Source organism: Aptenodytes forsteri, unplaced genomic scaffold (assembly GCF_000699145.1).
Source record: "Aptenodytes forsteri isolate BGI_AS27 unplaced genomic scaffold, ASM69914v1 Scaffold684, whole genome shotgun sequence".
In the NCBI taxonomy this organism is placed as follows: Eukaryota; Metazoa; Chordata; class Aves; order Sphenisciformes; family Spheniscidae; genus Aptenodytes; species Aptenodytes forsteri.
In genome coordinates, this window is record NW_008794231.1 from 32,748 (window position 1) to 41,866 (window position 9,119).

Sequence of the window (9,119 nt, forward strand, 5' to 3'; positions counted from 1 at the left end):
GGGGGGGTAAATACAGCAAATACTTGTCCAGCATGTCACAGTATTGACCTTCCCGCGGCTAAATAAGATGGCTGTTTACAGCCATTAAGCACTCCATTAAGCAATGCAAACTTCATACCTGGTGACAGGACTTGTACTGTCTAGCGCTACATTCAGAGGGTGGGTGACAGGGACCGTAGTGAAGCAAGGGCGTTTCAGTGAGTAGTTGCAAATGAATTCACAGGAGGGTTCAGGTGGGGAGGGACCTCTGGAGGTCATCTAGTCCACCCCCCCTGCTCAAGCAGGGCCACTCAGAGCCAATGTCCCAGGACCATGTCCACTTGGGTTTTGACTCTCCAAGGATGGAGACACCACAATCTGTCTGGGCAACCTGTGCCAGTGTCTGACCCACCCTCACAGTAAAAACAAGTGTGTCTTCTTGTGTTCAGGTGGGATTTCGTGTGTTTTAATTTGTGCCTATTGCCTCTTGCCGTGTCAGTGGGCGCTACTGAGGAGTGCCTGGCTCCCTCCCCTTCCTTCTATCCCATCAGGTGTTGATGCACATTGATAAGATACCCCTGAGCCTTCAACAGGCTAAACAGTCCCAGCTCTCTCAGCCTCATGCTCCAGACCCTCCATCATCTTTGTGGCCCATCCCCAGACTCTCTCCAGTATGTCCATGCCTCTCTTGTACTGGAGACCCCAGCACTGGACACAGCACGCCAGGTGTGGCCTCACCAGTGCTGAGCGATTTCCCCAAGAAGTCCAGGGAAAGTGCATTCTGCCAGTGCTGAAAGAAGGGCCTATCAAAGTTTAAAAAAAAAAAATTCACAAAAATTCCTCCTTCTCAGGAAATGCAATTAAGTACATATACTGATGGAAAGGAGTAATAGGTTTAAATGTACTGGATTTGAAATAAATGTGATGCTGTAAGCCATTCTTAAGAAAAAGCTACACACTTTCACTTGAATCATCCTAATGGAACATTTACTTGCTTAAGAAGTGTAGTAGTGAAAGAGGCCATGCTCTCTGAAGCCGATATTCTGTTACTGCTGGATAGTATCTAAATCCTTAAAAGCGACACACGTGCAGACAACAGCGACGCAGGCCTTAGTGTTGCTGAGCCGGAAGGGCTGTTCAGCTGCTGTGGGCTGTAGCGTAGTGAGAACTGCAGTACACCTGTAACATACTTCAGACACTGGACAACTTACCTGAAATACAATTTAAATGATTTGACAAACAAAGTGCATAAAAGCAACCACACCTGTCTGCTTAAAAATAGTTTTTTATTAGAATGCAGCAATGCCTGTCAGAAATAACATTTTGATCATCTAATTTTACAGCGAAAAAACATTGTGTTGTGAGGTTCTCATTTCTTGCCCTTGGACTTTTGGGGTAATATCCAAGTTTAGAACAACATTGTTATAACTGAAAATAAGGCACAGTTTCCTACAGGTTATTTTGCATGGGATCAGTTAAAATGAAACCATGTTTAAAATTGAATGATCATACTTTTTTTTCCTCACTATGATAAAAACACATACCTGTATTTCTCAAGAGCTGTACTTAACATTCCATCCATAAAGAAGAAGTCTTCCTTAAGGCACAAGAAAACAAGTATTTTCTTCATAAATGTTACAGGTTCCTTTGAGGCATAGAGATAAATGCATTGAATGACAATTTCTGTCTTTGCTAGATTCAGGTGAATAAGATGGTTAAGTCACTGAAAAGAAGCCCTATGAAAACAAAAACTAGCTTTTGTTCATACTGACTCATGAATGTGTGTAAAATATAGATAATCTGCAAGTAATAATCTGGCCACCATTTGAGAAAACTAATACCAATCTGTGTTGTAATTTATGAGAATGTATGTTTTTGAAAGGTCCAGAAGTCAGTATGTATTGACTTCCAATTTTTTTAAAAGGTGCAAGTTTCTAAAGGCCACAAAACCACAGTGTTAGCATATTTATTTTAGCAAGTGGTGACCTAGAGACCATGTGCTGCAACATGGTATTCCTGAGGAAGCAGAATAGCTTTTTTAAATTTCCCTGAGATCTATTAATTTGATATCCACCCAAACTCCAGTGATAAAACAGTGGTAGCAAATCTGTATCATTTTAAACAATACAGAAACACCGAAAATCCAATTCCTTGTTACATGCTGAATGTCCTCACAGACAAAAAGAAAAAAAATTAAAAAATCAGAATTTCATTCACTTTTTTGATCATATAAATTTTACAAGGAAGGTTTTTACCTCTTCTCCCACCAAAAGCCAAAGATTTGAGTGACAGAGAGTGAGTGGGGAAAGACGACAACCAATCACTTCGAAATTCAGAAATGTTTAGAAAACCGGTTTTCTGAAAAAAGTTTTTTCTGAAAAAAAAGTTTTTTAGTCAGAAGGAATGAAGTGAGGGAATGGACGGGGAGTACAGAAGTAGTGCTTAATCGTGTACACAATAAAAAGATTTGGAAGGAAAAAGAGTTTTTCCATGCCTTTCTAATTGTATTGAGAAATGCACTAAAATCCTCTTCCATGAGAACACAGAACTCTACAGCAGTGGCCAGACATGCTTGATACATTTCTTTAAGCCTTATATTTGCCAACATGTTCACGAGCTATGATCATCCTTTGAATTGGAGCAGTTCCCTCATAAACCTGAAAAGAAGAATTGCAATGTTAGCTGATAATTTTTTAAAATATTTCAACAGATCTTTCTACACTTGTAAACCTTCACAGCACTAATCCAGTGTGGATTAGGATGTGCAGAAAGGCAGAGTAAACTGAAAAAATTCCAGTGTGACTTGAGTAACTACAGTGGGCTAAATGCAATAAACCACATACAAGATATTGAGAGACAGTCTTGTTCTCTCATATGCTGTCATCAAAACTCGGTAAGGTTCTCATGAAATTAACAGACACAGTGGGTGAAGAAGGATGGGGAAAATGTCTTATCTGCAGAAGGAAATACATAATTTAGGTTTTACAAAGTAGATTTTGAAACGGTGGGTGGAGGGGAGGAGGTGACCTGTGCTGAAAGTGGTGTATTTTCTTTGACTAGCCTTTCAAGGCCATAGCAAATGCTCCCTTTCATCCATTTATTCCCACTGCTCCTTCTTAACTAGTATTCTCTTCAACACAGTATTTCTTTTTTTATTTCTTTTTTTTTAACCATGTATTCTTGCATTTTCCTCTAGAAACATTCTGCATCCTCCCTCTGCTCCATTTGGCTTGCTGGCAGCAAAGCCAGAGATACACAACAAAACACGGATGTAGGTCTAATGCAGAAAGAAGGCCATATACTCCACAGGTACAGTGCAATGTGATTCAAGGGCAACATAGTTTAGGGGTTTAAGTGTTTCACCTCCCAGTTCTGAGCCTACTTTGGCAAATTGCTCAAAGGCATGCAAATGAGGACACCAGGGGAGGTTTAGATTGGACGTGAGGAAAAATTTCTTTACTGAAAGAGTGGTTAAACATTGGAACAGGCTGCCCAGGGAAGTGGTTGAGTCCCCATCCCTGGAGGTATTTAAAAGACATGTAGATGAGGCGCTTAGGGACATGGTTTAGTGGGTGGTGGTGTTGGGTCAACGGTTGGACTCAATGATCTTAGAGGTCTTTTCCAACCTCAATGATTCTACGATTCTATGATTCTAAATTCACTTTCTCTGTAGTCATAAAATAGCGATAATCTTCCCAAGAACCTTACAGAACTTTTCAAAAATAAAGACGCTATAAGCTGTGGTCACATTAGTTTTTTGGTTCAGTGGAAATGGTTCATTCTCAAAGTGAATTCTCTGACTGCTGCTTACCCTGTATCTAAATTACTTGCTGATGAGGACAGCCATGAAACTCAAGTGTAAAAACATCAAAATCCATAGTCTTCTTAAGTAACCACGAGAAATGTTTTGGTTTATAAGCTAATGGGAGTACTTTCAAGCATCATTGACAATTAAGGGAAGTTTTCTGAATTTGAGAAACTAAGTTAGAGTTTCTATCATAGCAACGTAGATTTGTAGCCAGACAGAAACCCATAGCAAAGCGTGGACATAGAAGAATGTTACCAGTAAACACAATAGCAGAACTGTGTCATACTGAGAAATATCAAATATATGAAAGAAAAGAACAGGTGGAAAACAAAGTGTCTGTACATGAAACAGATGGCCAAAAGCATATACCATCTGGAACTGGGCAGGAATATAGGGAAGCGTAATCAAGAGACATGGATGAAATAATCGTAAAGACAAAAGCCTTTCCTGTATTCTTTTGGGGATGAAGGGAAGCAGAAAAAACACCAAAAATTTAATACTAAATCTGATTAATTTGAACAATTAAAAAAAAAAAGTCATCTACCTAGTCATGCATTTGTGATGGATCAGTGTAATGGAAAGTCTAAATAACTGGGATGCTGTAAAATCAGTCTCAACTTTCAAATAAACTTCTAACCCTCCCAACCTCTTTCTCTAGAAAAGCACGCAACCTGACAGGAAGAAAGCCCAATCATAACAAAGTTCAGTTACTCATTCATTTCCTTACTTGCAGGAGTACAGTTAGGACTAAGAACCTTTAGATTCCAAACCAGTAGTTTTCTATCCTTAGATAGAGAAAAATTCTTGGCTAGTGAGGGTAGTTGTAATTTTAAAGTCGGCTGTAACAGAAATTTCAACTACCTAGAATCGTAAGAATAATAGCTGTTACAACTAACATTGCAGATCATGGTCCACATGCATTTCTTGACATCATCTATTTTGATGTTTTATCTAGTCATTATTAATGTCAGAACCAGGTGGTCCAGATTACTGGTTTTGCTGAACATAATTAAATCATTCTTGCGGAATAAAGAACTGTAGTGTAGTATATGCTAAGAGAAGAATTACAACATGGAACCCTTTCTTGGTAATAATACTGCAGAAAAAGATCTGGGGATTATGGGTGACTATGGGCTAAACATGAGTAAATATGAGTATGTTTTGTTCTTTTTGGGAAAAAAAAAAAGCTAATCACTCCAGGTTGTGCCACAATTCTGTTAATACTACATATGCAAGATAATTAATCCATGATACTCAGTGCTGATGATATCTCAACTGAAGTAATCTGCCCAGTTTATGATACCAAAGTTTCAGACAGAAGGATTAGAGCACAGCAAGAAGTGATGAAGAGAACAGCATTATACATAAACTTACAGAATACCAAAGCAAGCATTGGTATTTTGATCAGTGTTTTCTACAGTGCTTTTTTCTAAGAGTTCAAAAGCTTCAAAATGAAGAGTCCACGAATTTCAAAGAATTACCACATCAGAAAAACAAAACCACACCACTAAATTTATTTCCTTTGTGTAGGTTAAGTTGTTGATCTAATGCAAAGAGTTTTGTATGCAGGAATTTGCCTGATTTGAATGCCCTTTCTTTAAATGGCAGGATTACTGCTCTCATCCTTAAAACTTTTTTTGTATGTGTACATCATGATTTCAAATAAGTAGCCATTAGTTTATTTTATATAAAATGTATGCATTACTATAAAAGATCACATTCTCTCTTTTACTCACCTGGTAGATTTTGGCATCTCTAATTAGTTTTTCTACAGGATATTCAGTATTAAATCCATTTCCTCCAAAAATCTGCACTGCCTCTGTATCTGCTTGGTTTGCAACATCACCCGTGAATGCCTTTGCAATGAAAGCATAGTAGGTATTCCTGCGACCAGCATCAACTTCCCACGCAGCTCTTTGGTAAGCCATCCTAGCCAGTTCCACTTTCATTGCCATTACCTCTTGTATCAGAGCAGTGCTGACCCATATTCATTTCCTGAAAAGGGAAGTTTACAGAGATGCAACTAAATTGGATTCTTCCAAGGTACAACACATTTTCATTCTTTAGTTTACTCAAAGCGTAAAGTAAGCTTTTTTTTCCCCCCCAAACACTTCAGTTTTATCTAAAAATCACCATATATACAACAAATATTAGTTTTGCATTTACAGACCAGCATGCCCTTAATTTGTCAAAGCTGGGCAGTTTACTTTCTCTGTATGTGAAATCAGTTCTGTAGCTGTAATCGCTTGTTTGTCTTTTTCTAGTTCAACTATATCTTTTGTGATGGGAGAGGAAAAAGTAAAGAACCTAATAGGCAGGCAGTAGTAAAATACAGCTGTACTACAAACAAACAAACAAATAAATAAATGAGATTTTCAAGTTTTCAGATTCCTTTCTTAATGTTCAATGTCTAGTTTTGCCTGCTACTAAAAATAGTACTTTCTTTGTTTTCTTCCCCCCCCTCCCCAAAAGAGAACTAGCACCAGTGTCTCTGAGGCCTATTCCTTGAGCAGGAGTAGCTAAAATTAAAGCACGCTGTATGTTTATGGTTAAAGATGTCCACCTTGCTTCTTACACTTGCAAAGGCATACTACTTCACATTAATTGGCACTTGTCAATTAAATGGTTCTCAAAGATTCTTTTGTAGCTGTACAAAGTTATCTTATTTTAGACCATTATGAATAATTCCTTATATGAATTGATAAAATTATAATTATTAAGTACGTCTTGTGAGTAGTTTCTGTATGTTGTGAAAATGAAAAGATCATTGTACATGAGCACATGAAAATGTTCAATTGCATAACAGTCTCTTTTCTTTAATGGCAATTTGTTGCATTATTGGTTATAGAAGCGAATAATAATTCGTGGCTTGTCAAGTCAGAGATAACACTTCACCTTTCTTCCAATTTGGATGCCAGAGCTGTTTGCTTCCACAATGAATCCAGTAAAGGCTTTGCTTGCAGGAGCTTTTGGATCTGGATTGGTACGAGCTAGCAAAAAATACCTAGTGTAAAACAAAGACGAGGGGAGTCAGTTTATCCTCACAATTAACAATCAGATACTTTTTTAGCTAATATGTTAAATGTTTTTATGTGTCTTTGTACCATATAATAGATCTATCGATAAGTTAACCCTTTTTTCTTGGCCCTTCCAAAAATAACCTGAGAGGGAGTGTGAGAGAGGAAGTTTCAGTGCATCTCTTACCGCAAAAGTCAAGATTTAATAAAATTACTTCAGATCAACATGCAAAGGTTCTCCTCCTTTTCATTGTAAGTCTTAATATTACCATCAGCTTCACAAATAGTACAAAAGAAACCTATTCACAGCACATACACAAAAATCAATGCTTAGGAAATACAGTATTGCATGCAAAATGTTATCACCTGATTTTAAAGATCTTAACTTTGTTCTTCTAAGTATAAGTTGTAAATAAGTTTTTTTTTCTGTTAGAAATTAAACAGTTGTAAATCACATTTATGGTGTTCAGCAGTATCAAAAGATAGCTGGTAGATTCTCATTGATGGTTCTGCCTTGAACAAGGAAATAAGTAACAAGAAAATTCAGCTTTATGCATAAATGTAGAAAGTTTTTCCTCTTGAATTAAAAAGAATTTATGTGTTGGGGATGAGCATGATCTTATGTGAAACATGATGAAAGAAGTCTATATTGTAAAGCACCTCCATAGACACCACAGCAAAATCTGGATTCTTTGACACTTGGAAAATGTCTTCCCTTAAGAAAATAAAATAAAACACCACAATCCTAGAGCTTTTCTATCTTCACTAGAAGTGAGAGATGTTTCCTGTAGAATCAGAACCAACTGATCTCAGTCACCACACCCACAAAGCAAGGTCCCTTGAACATGAGCCTCTTGAGTACTTTGCGAGTTAACTCTTCTGTTGCTGCCCTTCCCTGAAAAGAAAGCGGAATTAATTTTGTTTGATAGCAGCAAAAATTGAGAGGCATTCTTGAATAGAGTTGTCATGTCATCACTCAGTTTCCTTTCTAGGCATTGCACAGCACTGAGACTGCTTTCTTATACCTTGTCCTGATAAACTGGTCACTGATTAAAGTGTAGTAGGGTGAAACATAATGGATGTTCAGCTTTGTAACAGATCTTTAAAGAAAGACTAGTATCTAACTTGAGGGGGGGACACCTCAGTATAGAACAGAATAACAGAGAACGTAATGTGAGTCAAAAGTCAACACACCCATTTACTTTCCCACCATTTGTGATCCATATCTTCTGGCCATTAATAACATACTCATCTCCTTTCTTCTCAGCCTTAGTTTTTATACAAGCCACATCAGAGCCTGCTCCAGGCCTGTTACACAGTAAGCCTAAAAGAAAATAAAATGCAAAATCTTGAGGAATAAAAGTTCTGTTTTTAAGCAACCACGAATTATTGCAGAATTATGTGCACCAAACTGATCTGTAAAAGTTTTAAGTGAACTGCGTGGAAAACTCCAAAATACTACATCAAAAACTCAACAACAGTCTGAGCAAGAATCCAAACGTGTGTGTTAATTTTCCTTATAAATCCCTAATAATACTTAAAATTGTTTTTTAATGATAAACAAAACCGTTCTGTAACTTTTAATAAGTCATCACTTCCTTATGCTTCACAAACTCTGATATGAAAGCTGAGTATCTTTAAAATCTGAAAATAAGAGCACAGAGTAACATTTTATGAGTGTCGTGGTTTAACCCCAGCCAGCAATTAAGCACCACACAGCTGTTCGCGTACTCCCTGCCCCAGTGGGATGGTGGAGAGAATCGGAAGGGTAAAAGAGAGAAAACTCATGGGATGAGAGAAAGACAGTTTAATAGGTAAAGCAAAAGCCGCACACACAAGCAAAGCAAAACAAGGAATTCATTCACTCCTTCCCATCGGCAGGCAGGTGTGCAGCCATCTCCAGGAAAGCAGGGCTCCATCATGCGTAATAGTTAGTTGGGAAGACAAATGCCATCCTCTGGCGATATTCCAAACTCTTTGCCTTCTGGCCAATCCATGATCACTTCCAGGATTCCTGGCCGACTGGGGTTTCCTATTCGAGCCCGTTGTGTGATCAGTGCGACCCACTTACTCCACATAGCATCAGCTGCATGATCATCGCTCTCTACAACGACCTGAAAGGAGGTTGTAGCGAGGTGGGTGTCGGTCTCTTCTCCCAAGTAACTAGCGATAGGACGAGAGGAAATGGCCTCAAGTTGCGCCAGGGGAGGTTTAGATTGGACATGAGGAAAAGTTTCTTTACTGAAAGAGTGGTTAAACATTGGAACAGGCTGCCCAGGGAAGTGGTGGAGTCCCCATCCCTGGAGGTATTTAAA

General features: G+C 38.2%; 1 pseudogene; it reads right to left on the minus strand.

The window, feature by feature from the left end:
- Positions 1 to 8,735: 8,735 nt before the first annotated feature.
- LOC103904399 overlaps positions 8,736 to 9,119 on the minus strand; it is an 11,978-nt pseudogene continuing 11,594 nt past the window's right edge.